The sequence below is a fragment of the Ictidomys tridecemlineatus genome, chromosome 6 (assembly GCF_052094955.1).
Source record: "Ictidomys tridecemlineatus isolate mIctTri1 chromosome 6, mIctTri1.hap1, whole genome shotgun sequence".
Lineage (NCBI taxonomy): Eukaryota > Metazoa > Chordata > Mammalia > Rodentia > Sciuridae > Ictidomys > Ictidomys tridecemlineatus.
This window is the reverse complement of record NC_135482.1, coordinates 62,816,255-62,829,172: the sequence shown is the minus strand read 5'-3', so window position 1 is coordinate 62,829,172 and position 12,918 is coordinate 62,816,255. Positions and strand designations below refer to the sequence as shown.

Here is a 12,918-nt window from a genome sequence, read left to right as displayed (position 1 = left end):
TAAGGTCCCTCACCCACCTTTCTCCTGGTACACTGCTTCCCATCCATCCTCCGGAAGCTGAAGCAGAAGACAGTGCTCTTGATGGAGGACAGCTTGGGTAGGAGGCCCTGGGCTTTGAGTCTTCTTGTGGCTTTTTAAATTCCCATGACCACACATGTTGTTGGAGCTATTTTTATTTTGCCTCTGAAGATGCTAGGCTCTGCATCTTTAAGTGACTTGCCTGGGGTTACCTAACATGGTAGGCAAGGTAATAGCATCCCAAAGATGTCCGAGTTCTAATCATGGCAAAAGAGACTTTTGTGATTAGATGAAGAAACAAGGATGGAGAGATTATTCTGGATTATCTGGGTGAAACCAATGTCATCACATGGGTCCTTTAAGTGGGAAAGAAAGAGGCAGAAGACTAATGGGACATGAGAAAGGCTCTACTGGCCAAGTGGCTTTGAAGATGGCAGGGGAGTCGAGGAATACTGGTAAAGGGAAGAAAGGGAAGAAAACTGGTAAACGAATTGTCTTCCAGAAGAATGCAGCTTAGCTGACACCATTTCAGACTTCTGACCCCCAGAGATGTGGTAATAGACAAAATTAAGAGAAGTAAGTACGTTTTTATTTTTTTGGTACTAGAGATTGAACTCAGGGGCATTAACCACTGAGCCACATCCCCAGTCCTTTTTGGTATTTTATTTAGAGACAGGGTCTTGCTGAGTTTCTTAGGGCCTCTCTAAGTTGCTGAGGCTGGCTTTGAACTTAAGATCCTCCTACCTCAGCCTCCTGAGCTGCTGGGCTTACAGGCTGATACCACTGCACCCAGCAACAGAAATAAAAAGTAAATAAAATCATGTTGTCTTAAGCCACCAAGTTTATGGTGATTTATTACAGCAGCCACAGGAAATCACGATCCCAGCTAGTGAGTGAGGAACTGGAACCAGAAGTCTGGGCCTCCACCCTGTTCCTTTTGGTCTCCCCTGCCTCACGCCCTGCAGCTTGACAGCTGAGTGCTTATGGGAGAGGACAGAAGATTCCAGACTGAAACAGAGGCTGGGGTTCCATGGCTGCCCCTCCTTGAATCCTCAGTCTCCCCTTCCTGTCTGTGCCCAGCTCTGGAGGTCAGAAGTTCCTAGAAACATGGCTACAACAGCCCATCCTGTGGGTGTTCAGGTGAGGCAGGGTCTGAGCTGGCCTTCGGCCTGGAAGGGCTGCAGTGCTAAAACCGACAGGGCTCCCCCAAAGCCCTTGCGGCACTGCTGCCTCCCTACTTTGCTTGCCTTCTCCTTCCTGGCTGCTGGGTTCTTAAATATATCTTTTAGTTGCCGATGGACACAATAGCTTTATTTTTAAATTTTTATGTGGTGCTGAGGATCGAACCCAGGGCCTCACATGTGCTAGGCAGATGCTCTACCACTGAGCTCCAGCCCCATGGCTGCTAGTTCTTTGAAGCAGGGGTGGGTGGGATGGGGTGTATGGGCCTCTCCTTTAGGGTGTTTTGTCTGCCTCAAGGCAGGGGGTAGCTGTGTGGCCAGTGCCTGCTTGTGGGAGGATCCCAGGGTCCTCTGGTGTGTGTGGGAGTGTGGCAGATGTTGAGGCCCTCCCAAGCAACATGTCTAATCAGCCCCTGTATGCAGGTGTGTGCACATGAGTGTGAGTGTGTGCATGTGAGTGTGCTTGTCATGGTCCTGTGTGTGCCTGTGCAATTGTGTGAACAAGTGTGGGACAAAGTGTGAACATGATTCTCTGTGTTACATGTATGTGTGAGTGTGTATGCTACTCTTACTGGTATGTGTGAACATGTGTATGGTGCCTGCTCACTGTGTGAACACGAGTGTGCACATGGAGGGTGTGTCTGCTCATGCTCCTCTACGTGAGCATGTGAGTGTGCAAATGTGTGCACTCGTGTCCTCACATGTGAATGTGAGTTCGTGGGAATGTGAATGTGTTCATGCTTCTAGGTGAGTGTGCAAGTAATGTCTGCTCACACATCTGCTTATGAGCATGTGAAAGTAAGTGTTCAGGTGTCTCCTTCCTCCTCTGTGTGTGAACCTGGGTATGTGAGTGTGCACAAGCTCCCTGCACCCAGCTCTGTCCTCTCCCCCTAGTTGGCATGGCCTCACCCTGTGACACAGCTGCTAATGACTGTTTGCCATTGTCTGTGCGTGGTGGCATCACCTGCTCTAATGACAGTCTCCCTGCCTAATGACCTGGCTCCTGCCCCATCATTTAGGAGCCACAGGGGCACTGGCCCCGTAGGGAGATGTTGACGAGCTCAACACATTTCCCGCTGGGTGTCAGTGGGGGTGGGGGAAGCACCATTGTACCCCTCCCCCCGCGGCCCTGGGGTGCCTGCTGCGTGGGCTGGGAATTTCAGCTGGCTTCCTGGGCAGGAAGCCCTGTCTCGGCAGGTCTGGGTGGCTGCTGTCTGGGCCTGAGGATGCTCCCTGCTGCCCCTCCCCACAAGTGTGCTGGACCCTGGCAGCAACTTGACTCCATCAGCTACCACACACAGGGTCTGCCTTCCCCCTCTGAAGCCCCAGGCCCTCTGACCTTTGCTAAGGAAGGGGGATGTCCCTTCTGAACAAGCCTCCTGCTGCTCTGATATGCTCTGGTCAGGGGCCACCTCTGGGGAGCAAGAGGGCCTGGAAATGCCAAGGACCCCCCAGGAGCTCACAGGGCTCAGGGTAAGCCACCCTGAGTTAAAAGTTCACACATACCAGTAAGAGTAGACATAAAAGTTAAAAATGGTCTTTGATTCTGAAGGAGGAACTAGAAGGTTCGCTGCTCGCTTTCTGGAGACTCACAGCCCTTCCTTCTGCTCTTACAGCTTTGAAGCTACTCCATCCGGCTGGTGGTCCCCAGTTATAGGTCTGCCTCCTCCTACCTGAAGTTTCCCTAGAGAGACCTACCACTCTCTCTGGTTCCAAGGGATCATTAGAGATTTTCCTGGTTAGGGATTCACGCCTGCAATTAGCTATGTGGCCTTGAGCAAGTGGTCCTCAGTGTCCTCTGCAAAGTGTGGATGCTGTCGCATCTGCTTCCCAGGTTGTCCTGGGAACCGAATAGCTATCTGCAGAGCCCTCTGGACATGGAGGGGCACAGAGCAAGCACACAGTCAATCTTTTTAAAGCCTCCCTATGCCTTCATTTGTTGTCTATAAAACCAGGAGGACGGCGGCTGGCTGCTGGTGCTCGGCTGTGGGGAGGACTGGGGAGCATTCATGGCAAGTGCCTATGGCAGAGGGGACAGTTCTTGGTGTTTCTCCAGGGTTCTCAGTCTTGGCACTTGTCTTCCTACCCATGAGGGGCCAAGCAAGGGAGGAAGAAGGAGCAAATGCACCAGTTGTCCCGTCTGCTGGCTCAGTGTCCCCGTCCTGCTGGGAGCACCAACTCCTTTGCCAGTGCAGGCTGCAGCTCCTCTAGGTCACTAGCAATAGGGTTTCTCTGCCTGTCATTTGTGACTCTCAAGAGGCTCATGAAGGCAGAAAAGCATCCTAACACATTATGAAGGACTGTTTTATGGAGATATGTATGTCTCTGAGTAAAATGTACTTGTCCTGTAGGGAGGTTAAGAAGCTGGAGACACTTGGCCCACTGTCCCTGGGCCGGGGCAAGACAATAAGGACCCCTGGGTTTTGCCTGGTTGCACTGCTCTACCATGAAGCCTGTGCTAAGGGCTCATGTGTGCTGTCTTGGAGTGACTGCTCTCCAAAATGGGCAGGCTCTGATCCATCTGGGGCATATCCCTTCCTGCCCCAGCTACCTTCTGGAAACTCTCTCAACCTTTGCCTGGATAAAGTCCTCGCTAGGCATTTAGGAGTGGCTCGAAGCAGGGAGTATGGGGTGGACATTGCAGGGGGCCCTGTTCTGTGGACCTGCTCTTGGGTCAGGATCCCTTCTTCTCCTATGACCCAGGGCCCTTTGCTAGCCAGACCCATAGTGGGGCAAGGGCATCAAAAAACACTTTCTACCAAAGCAGGCCAGTTGGGAGGGGCGGCAAAGAAATCTCAGCTTTAAAATTCAGGGATAGTCTCTTCTCTTTCCCCAACACCTGAGCTCAGGTCAGTGGTGGGTTAGAGTGGGGGATGCTATAGCACTGAAAACACCAAATTGCACTCGGCTTGCTGAATGATGAATTCATGCCAGCCACCGCACAGGTTGATTTACGTTTATCAGGTCCAATCTTTACCACCCTTGTAAAGAGTTCCTATTATTGTGATCGTTTCACAGATAGTGAAGTTGAGGTCCAGAGCAGTTAAGTCCACACAATTAGGAAGTGCCAGAGACGAGATTGCATCCTCCGCGTCCTGTTGTGGCTTCTGAAGAAGCTGTGTGTGTGCTGGTGGGGACACTGTATTGGCAAAGAGCCTGGTTCCTGAGGCCAGAAAGAGCAAACCCAGTCTTGGAAGGGTTTATAGTACTCTTGAGGAGAAGCTGACCTCTTCCAGGTAGCCTAGAAGATTCCTGCCCCTACATAAACTTATGTGGGGCCTCCCCAACAATCAAAGCAAGAACTTGAACGTGAGGAGAAGCTGCTCATTGTTGGGAGTTTCATCAAGTTTAATCAAGCATCAAGTGAGATTGTATGATTATCAAGAGGAAAAAATTGCAGCAAGAGAGATGTGGCTTAGATTCCAGAGCCTTCCTTGGCACTCCTTAAGGGCAGGGACTAATCCTCTAGTAAAATGGGCTTAATTAACACCGGGGACTCTCACAACTAGTGATGATCATGGAAGGTGTAACTCTGTGAGCACGTTTGCAAAGTAACACATAAATGAGGGCAAATGAGCACGAGGTATTTGGATCTAAGTACTGAGGGGACACAGAAGAAGCTGGTGGTAAGAGTTGGGTGGTGTCCACCAGGCTTCTAAGAGCAGGGGAGTGTGGAATGGGTTGGGGAGGGACAGGGCTTTCTTTGAGGCAGGGGCAGGCAGGGGGAGCAGCAGCCATCATTTTAAAACAAGCCAGTCCTTAAGGGGCCCCACCCCAGAGACCCAGCTCAGTGACCTGCTAGCCCAGGAATTTGTCCTTCCTCCTGTCCAGCCACTCTCCTGCCCAGCCAACTGGAAAAATGACAAGGAAATATCCTGTGGCCCTTAGCCAGGTCCTCCTCTCCAGGGATTTTGGACCCCTGAATATCCAAGAGTCTCCTCCGTGGGGCGTGGGGGGGGCACAGGGAGGAGAGCAGCTCCCTGAGATGGGGCTGAGGGAGATTCTAGGAAGTGAGTGGGGATGCTCAGCCGGCCAACAGCCTCCCTGGGATCCCAGGGCTCCCCTCCCCAAACCTCTGCTTGGCTGCTTCTAGAGCTGGAACCTGGGCCTGGGCTGTGGAGAGACACTCAGATTGCCAGAGCTCAGGAGCTGGAAGGGACTTGAGCCTGCCCCTTTGTGGGGAAGAATGGAGGCTGGGGTTGGGGAGGGGAGGGGATGCCTGTGTGAATGTGTGTGTGTGTGTGTGTGTGTGTGTGTGTGTGTGTGTGTGTGTGTGTGAATGTGTGGCAGGCTAGCATGTGAGGAAGAGATACTGCTGGTTTTCAGGGAGCTTCTGGAGGATGGGGGGGACCAACATATCCCTAGGCATTAATACTTGGAGGTGGGTGGGGAGGGAGAGCAAGTCTCATGGGCCCCTGTAAGAAGAGTGGCCCATGGAGTAGGGCTTTGGGGCTACAGGGGCAGGGTCTGGGCAGGGGCTTCCTGGTGGGCAGAGGAGCTGGGACATGCTAGCACTTGGCTTCTGGGAGGTGGAGAGTAGACCCGAAGGAGCTCTGGCCAGCCCAGATTTTTGCCTGAAAATGAGACCAGAGGACCACCCCGGGCTGGGCTGTCACCCAGGTCTTCTCATGCTGGGCTCAGGAATCGGCACCCTGTCCAACTAGGGCTTGAGGGAGGGGGTCTCTTGACCCCAGATGTAGATTTTGGGGTGGGTGAAGACGATTATTGGGGGATGTGCATCTAGGAGTTGATGGGGACAGAGAAGTTGAAGGTCAAGGCTCAGGAGGACTTTGGGACTGGGGTTGACTCCAGTTTGTCCTACCTCTAGGGACGCCCTGAAACTGGGGCAGAGGCATCTATTTGGGGATTCATAGTCATTTTATAACTGGCATTTAGGTGCATGCCTGCAGCAGTCTCAGGAATTTGGCTCTTCATCTCCTGCCCAGCAAACTCTTTGTGGCTTAAAACCAGGGCATCTCGTTCAAGGGCAGCAAAGAGGAATGGAGGGGAGGGTGCCCCTGGGGAAGGAGAGCGAGCTGTCCTTCCCTTACTCCTTGTCTTTGGAGAGAGGGCAGTAGTGGTGAGCACCAGGGGGCCTGGAGTAGGAGCGCTGGCCAAAGGCCACAGGTGGAGGCCAGAGGGACACCATATCTGAGCCCCGTGGGGATGGCTCTGCTGTTGGCTCTCGGCTGCCTCCCTGCCCCTCCATCCCCAGGCTCTGTGCCCAGTCCCTGTTGTCAGCACCTGCTCTCTGAGCCAGTGCCTGGCAGAGGCAGCCATGAGATCATGGGGTGGGGTAAGTTGGCAGGCCCCCGGATCTTCCCGGAGCCGTGGCAGGTGCATGTCGCAGCCCTGGGCCCGGCGCCTCCGTAATCTCCCTCCTGGCCCCATCTCCTTGCAGGGAGGTGGCTCCTTCAACCAGCCAGTTCGACTTCTTCTACCTCAGCCCTGGACTTCAGGAAAGTGGCATGAAGTCTTGGGATTAGACTCTGAGAAGGCATGAAAGGGGAAATGTGATATAGTTGGAAGAGCTGAGATTTGGGGAACCTGCTATGTCCCCCCCCAGCACACAGAGTCTGAGAATGTTAGACACACACAGAGTCTGAGGATGTCAGAGCTTGGCATGAAGTCTAAAGATGCGATGGTGGGACAAGGGAAGGGGGAAGTGAACATCAAGGGCAGGTGTTAATAATTAGCATAACTCTTGACACGGAGGGAGGGCTCATTCTGTGTCCCGCTGTGTGCGAAGGGCTTTGCAGGTGGTTCTCGTGTAATCTTCACGGCGGCCTGACAGAACTAAGGCTGAGCTTTCACAGCCAGTAAGCAGAGGAACTGGTGTCACAACTCAGCTGGAGTCCAGGGAGACTGGCCACTGGAGGACCACAGGGCCCCAGAGTGCTCACTCCCGCCCATGAGACAGCTTCTGGAAGGCACGAGCTGGAGGTCAAATGGGCAGGAGAGATAAGAACGGTCACGTTCCTGAGGGTGGAAGTCAGCCACCCGGAGTGGGTGGGCCTGTTTCTGTCTGGCACATCTTGAGTCAGAAGGGAAGCAGGGACATCAGAATTGCAGCAAGAGGGGCAAGGTGACAGCTAGACATTCCAACTCTTGAGACTACATGTCATGGGCAGGTGAAGGGTGTGTTTCCTGGAGAGAGAGCAGTGGAAGGGCCTCCATTTGGAAAAGGGGCAGGCAGCCCAAGTTGGGGGTCTGTGAAGGTGTGTGTGGGTGCCCGTGTGTGTGTGTGTGTGCATATGCCTGTATGCCTGTCATCTCTAATGATGTGTTTTGGCCCCACCAGCTCCAGACTCCCCATGGCATCTGTGTTGTACCACAGGCCTAGAGAGGACTGAGGGCCTGCGGGGTGCTCTGTATTTGGTGCAGCGCTGCCTTCATTGGGTTTCATTCTTGTACCACAAATGTTTCCCAACTTGTCAGACCACTTACTTCAATCTTGAAGCCTTGCCCTTACTTATTTCCAGAAGTTTCTCTGCTTCCTTTCTAAGGATGCCATCTCTCCCCCTTTCCCTGGGATTCTAGGCAGTGGTGGGCATGGTCCATTCCTCTCCCTTGAGCCCACAGCCCACCTTGTCCACGTTGTGTTCCAGCTTCCTTGGGACTGGACCCACTGTCTTGAGGCCATACATTTGCAGCACAGATGAATGGGAAGGAGGGACACAGATGGACCTGGGTGTGTAAATGGGACTAACCTTCAGGTTTCTCACTAGGGCTGCTGCCCCCGTTTGCCTCTGGTGTCCAAGCCTGTCCCCCTTATCAGGGGTCTCGTGTCAGATTCGATTTCAAGGCCCAGCCTTGACACACACAGAGTCTCAGGATGTCAGAGCTAGGTGGGACCTCAGAGACCACCCAGGCTCATCTATTGTTCATTCACAGACAAGCTATTGAAAGAGGGCAAGAGCCTTGCCCAGGGTCACTCAGCATGTTGGGAGGACATAGCAGGTTCCCTGAACCTCAGCTCTTCCAACCAAATCCCATTGTTTCCCTAATTAAAAAAAATTTTTTTTTGGTTGTAGATGAACAGAATGCCTTCATTTTATTTATTTATTTTTATGTGGTACTGAGGATCGAACCCCCACCAGCCCCTGCTTCCCTAATTTTGACAAGCCCTCCCCCATCGGTTTGCTCTTCTCCATACTTTTCTCATACTTCCCCTGCTCAAGTTCACCACCCAGACCTTGTCCACATCTCAAGACATAACTGGCTCTGGCCCATTCTGGAACCGTCAGTTTCTCTCCCTGCACTATTAGCAGCATGTCCTGCTAATTCCCATTCCCTAATTGTCTGTAACACAAATTAATGCTTTATTACTTGATGCTCTAATGACCTGGGTTCTACCCAGGTTCAATTGCTTCCCAGCTTCGTGACCTTGGGCTAGTGACCTCATCTTCTTAATCCTCTGTTTTCTTATCTGTAGAATGGGGCAGGCTGCGGCTGGTGAACAGCATGGGTCCTGCACGGCTCAGAGAGCCCACTGGGGAGATGGCAAGTTGAAATCTAAGATGTGGTGGGTGTGGGTGGGGATGGTGGTGGAACAGGTTATGGGGGAACCTCGACTGGGAGGGGTTATGTTACTAGTGGGGGAACCTTTAGAAGGGAAGGAACAAACCCCCTCCTAGAGTTTGGGGTGGCCACGAAGTGGGGTAGGCTTTGGAGTTGCCAAATTTGAATTTGAATCCCAGCTCTGCTACTGGCAAGCTGTGTGACATTGCACAAATTGCTATATCTCTCTGAGTCTCCATTTTCAGTCTATAAAACAAGGACTACCTACTCTATAAAGTTATGGGAAGGATTAAATGAGAAAATGTCTATAAATTACTTAGCTTGGATTTTTTTTTTTTTTTAAGTAAAGCGGATTGAACCCAGGGGTGCTTAACCACTGAGATAAATCCCAACCCCTTTTATTTTAAATTTTGAGATAGGCTCTCACTAAGTTGCCAGGCTGGCCTTGAACTTGTGATTCTCTTGCCTCAGCCTTCTGACTTACTGGATTAGCTCTGAGTCCTGCCTTTTGCAGTGCTTAATGAGGGGTAGCCAATGTCACTGTTGTCATCCCCCACCAGCGTGTGTCCACGGGCCTGTAGGCTGGCTTCGTGTCTGGGCCTTCCTTGGCTCTGGGTGTCAGGCCCGCTCCTCATTTTCCTATCTGGAAGCTTTCCAAGGGCAGGGCTCACAGGCATCATCTCTGTGCTCTAGCTACTGCTGAAAAACAGGTGATGTCACCCTTGGGGCCTCTGGGTGGTTCTGTTGGGGCCCCAGGGATCTGCAGTCAGGTAGGGGTAATTTAGAGTCCTCTAGGCCACCCACTGGCCTTACTGTGTCCAAGGGGATTGGGGAGCCCTGGGGAGCTCGGTGTGGACACGGCCTCTGCCCAGCTCTCTCCTGGACTGTCTAGCCTTCTCTCTCAGGGATAGTCTTGAGGGTCTCAGGTGCTCTGCTAGGCCTGCTGCTGCTCATGAACCCCATGGAGGGGACTATCCTAGCACCCAGAGAGGGAGTCCTGGGTGGGGAGTTTAGGGGATACTGACTGCTGGCTACCCTGCCCCTTGCTGGGAATCTTCTTGGCCCATGAAGACAGAGAGGGGATCCAGACATAACACCATCAATGAAATCATTAGTCTAATAATTATTAGAAAATATTTATAAGACACACATTAGGTGTTGAGGCAGGTGCCATGGATAATCATTTGCAGGTTGGCTGGATCCCTGCCTGTAGAGAGGTTACAGGTTAGAGGGACTCAGACAAGCATTCAGAATACAATCCATTCCCCAGGAAGGGGGTGGTGCCAGGGGCTGCGTGACTCCGAGGGTTACACTTTGGCCTGCCCAGAGTGGTGGGGTGTGGCTGTGTGCGGGAGATGTAACTGATCCCTATCAGCAGAGGGGCCTGAAAGCAGTTTTGTGATTTGAGAGCAGCCAGTGGCCTGGGAATGTCAGCTGGAGATGAAATCAGAAAAGTTCATGGGGGTCTTGAATGCCACATGGAGTTGTGTGCTCTCTGCCTTTAAGGGAAGTTGGGGGCCACTGAATGGTTTTTGAGGAGGGAGAGGTACGGTCAGATGCAGGGATATAGGAGCGGGGAAGGATCGGGTGGTCTGCCTTCAGGTTTCTGGAGGAGGCTGTGATGGGCAGTGGGGAGTATTGTGCTCCAGGGAGGGCTGAGGGGAAGGGCGGATCCTGCCCGCCACGGGGGTCTTACTGGAAGCTGTCCCTTTATGGTGTTAGGCAGGTGGCAGACTGGGTTGACAAGGTGCTGAGGCAGTGTACCCCCTCCAGGGGATTCCTGTGAGTGGAGGCTGGTGGAGGGGATCCTGCCTACCCCAGGAGAGGAGGAAGGGAGCTCCTGCGGACCCATGCATACACATGGGTCCCTGTTCCTGCAATGGAGCTCCAGCGGCTCACCCACACTTGCCCAGCGCCACCACCTTCCATGTGGGCTGGGGGAGCCCTACCTGCCTTCTGGGTCTCAAAATTCAGGGACACTTAGATCCTGGGTCTGGAGATGGGAGGGGGACAGGGGAAGCAGAGCCTGACTCATTCTGTTATGCCTGGGGCTGAGGCTGGTAGGGCAAGGAAGCCAGCTGGCCAGCTGCAGTGCCCTCCTCTTCCCTTCCCAGCTCCTCCACTCTTCGTCCCCACTAGACTCCCCGCTCCTGGAGTTCAAGCTGCCTCTTCTCCCTTCTTGGAGCCCCTGCCCATCCAGGCAGGAATCCAGGGCCATAAGGATGCCTCTCTCCTCCCTCCTCAAGGCTGGTTGGGTACTGGCATGAAGCCCAGAGGTGTCACCTGCTGCCCGCCTGGTTCTCAAGCAGAGGTGGGGTAGACTGTGCTGCAGAGCCCAGGGCTGGGGCTGTGGGCTTGACAGCGGCCCCCAGAGGTGAGGTGGGGGATTGCAGCCTCCTACTGGCCCATGGCCCCTCCCTGCTCATATCCTCATGGCCCCCTGCCCCACCCCCGTCTGCCTCCTGAAGGTTCTACCTGTCTGTCTAAGGGTGTGAACAAGTGTGTGAATGTTGTGTGGTCACTTGGGCAGAGTATGTCACTAGACATACACTTGTGTCTGGGGTAGGTGTGACTTGAGTGTGTTCATTCTTCTGGGCGTGGTGTCTGTGTGTCGGTGTCACTGTCCAGTGCACAGATGAGTGTGCTTGTGTGTGTGTGTTGGGGGGGCAGGGAAGACTATCTTCTACAGTCTTTGCACACCTGTGAGTGTGTACATGCAAGCAGTGGGACAGAACACAGGCATGTGTGTCTGTGGGCACTTGGAGGAAACTTGCCAAGTGTAGGCTCACCTGTGCTTGGGGACTCAGGGAGCGTGGGAGTCGCATGAAGACCTGTGGACACAAGAGGGAGTGAGGGGCTGTGGGTGCTCACCTGGACACATCTGTGCTGGGAGAGCCTGGCTGCCTGCCTGAATTAGGCTGATGTCCAGGGGGAGGGAGGCGAGACGACCCCCTGCCCAGAGGGTCTGTAGTGCCACAGGCACGCGTGAGCCGCAAGGCTGGAAGGAAGCTTTCGGTATGCTCCTGTGGTTTCTAGGCCTGGGTGTGGCTGGGATGAAAGGGGAAGTATTTAGAGATTTGTAAGCTTTTAAAGAAATGCCTCAGCCCCCAATTGGACCCCAGACACCATGAGTCCCCTGAGTCACTAGGCCCTGACTCAGTAGGCACCTGAAACCACAGGAATGAGGGGTGGCTGCCTTGGTCCCACCACCTCACCTGCCCACCCCCTGTAGGACTGAGGCCAGGAGAGAGCAAGGACACCTGCTCTGAAGTACCCACGGGGAGCAGGCCTGTGTGGCCCAACCAGAGACCCCTCCCCAGCCCCAAGGCCATGCTAGTTCTGCCCCTTAGCTGAGATAGGGGTATAGGGAACTTGGTGGACTAGGGGTCAGGGTAGTCCCTTTCCCAGCCAGACCTGGCTCCTTCAGGGGAGCTGGGTGGGCCTCCTGTCGGCTGTCATTTGGGATTGAGTGGCTATAAAGCAGCAGGGAGGGACCCTCAATAAATCTCAGTTGGGAGAATGAAAGAAATGGCAGTTCCTAAGGGGAAGGTACTAAGAGTAATTGGGTGGCTTTGTGCTGGGAGATCGGTCTCCGTATTCACCTCCGCCTGATCTTCTCTGAGCCTCACTTTCCTCCTTTCTAGGAAAGGGACCCCCTCTTTCCCAGGCTCATTATACCAATAAAATATGGCAGTGTGCCTGGTGCTGTGCATGTGGTAAATGTCAGGCAATGGCAGGTGTCTCCTCTGAGTGCTGACAGCCTGGCATTTCCTGAACTCCTTTCCTAGCTCCCCCTAGATCAGTCAGCTACTGCTGAGAAGCAGGACTCCTCGGGTTCCTATTTTGGAAGCATGAGTCAGGCCCGGGCTGAGGAGGGAGGTCACCCTGGGGTCAGATGCTGGACCCAGGCAGAGCAGACATATGTCCAGTTGCTACCTTAAAACTATGGCTGTAGCTAGTACCTGAATCTTAGGAGCTGGGAAGCAAGTCCCTGGGGTTGCACTGAGCACCCCAGCTCTGTGGGCTGAAGGTATGTTGAAATGGATTGCGTGCAGATATTTTTAAGAACACCTGGAAAGGTCCTTGACAAGCCCCAGAAAGCATTGCTTTCATGCTGCTGCTGGGGGCAGGGGCTTCAGCTTTGGGCTGGCCCAGCCTGGGAACTTCCTTACTTTAATCAGAGCCCCCAATTTAGCTT

At 53.5% G+C, this 12,918-nt stretch overlaps 1 protein-coding gene across 3 annotated transcripts in view; it reads left to right on the top strand.

The window, feature by feature from the left end:
• The first annotated feature begins 987 nt into the window (after positions 1-987).
• The window catches only part of Krt7 (keratin 7), a 48,106-nt gene continuing 36,175 nt past the window's right edge, over positions 988-12,918 (top strand). For all 3 annotated transcript variants that reach the window (XM_078014650.1, XM_078014649.1, XM_078014647.1), the window contains exon 1: positions 988-1,158. The gene's annotated coding sequence lies outside the window, so the exon portion shown is untranslated. The remainder of the gene's footprint in view (positions 1,159-12,918) is intronic.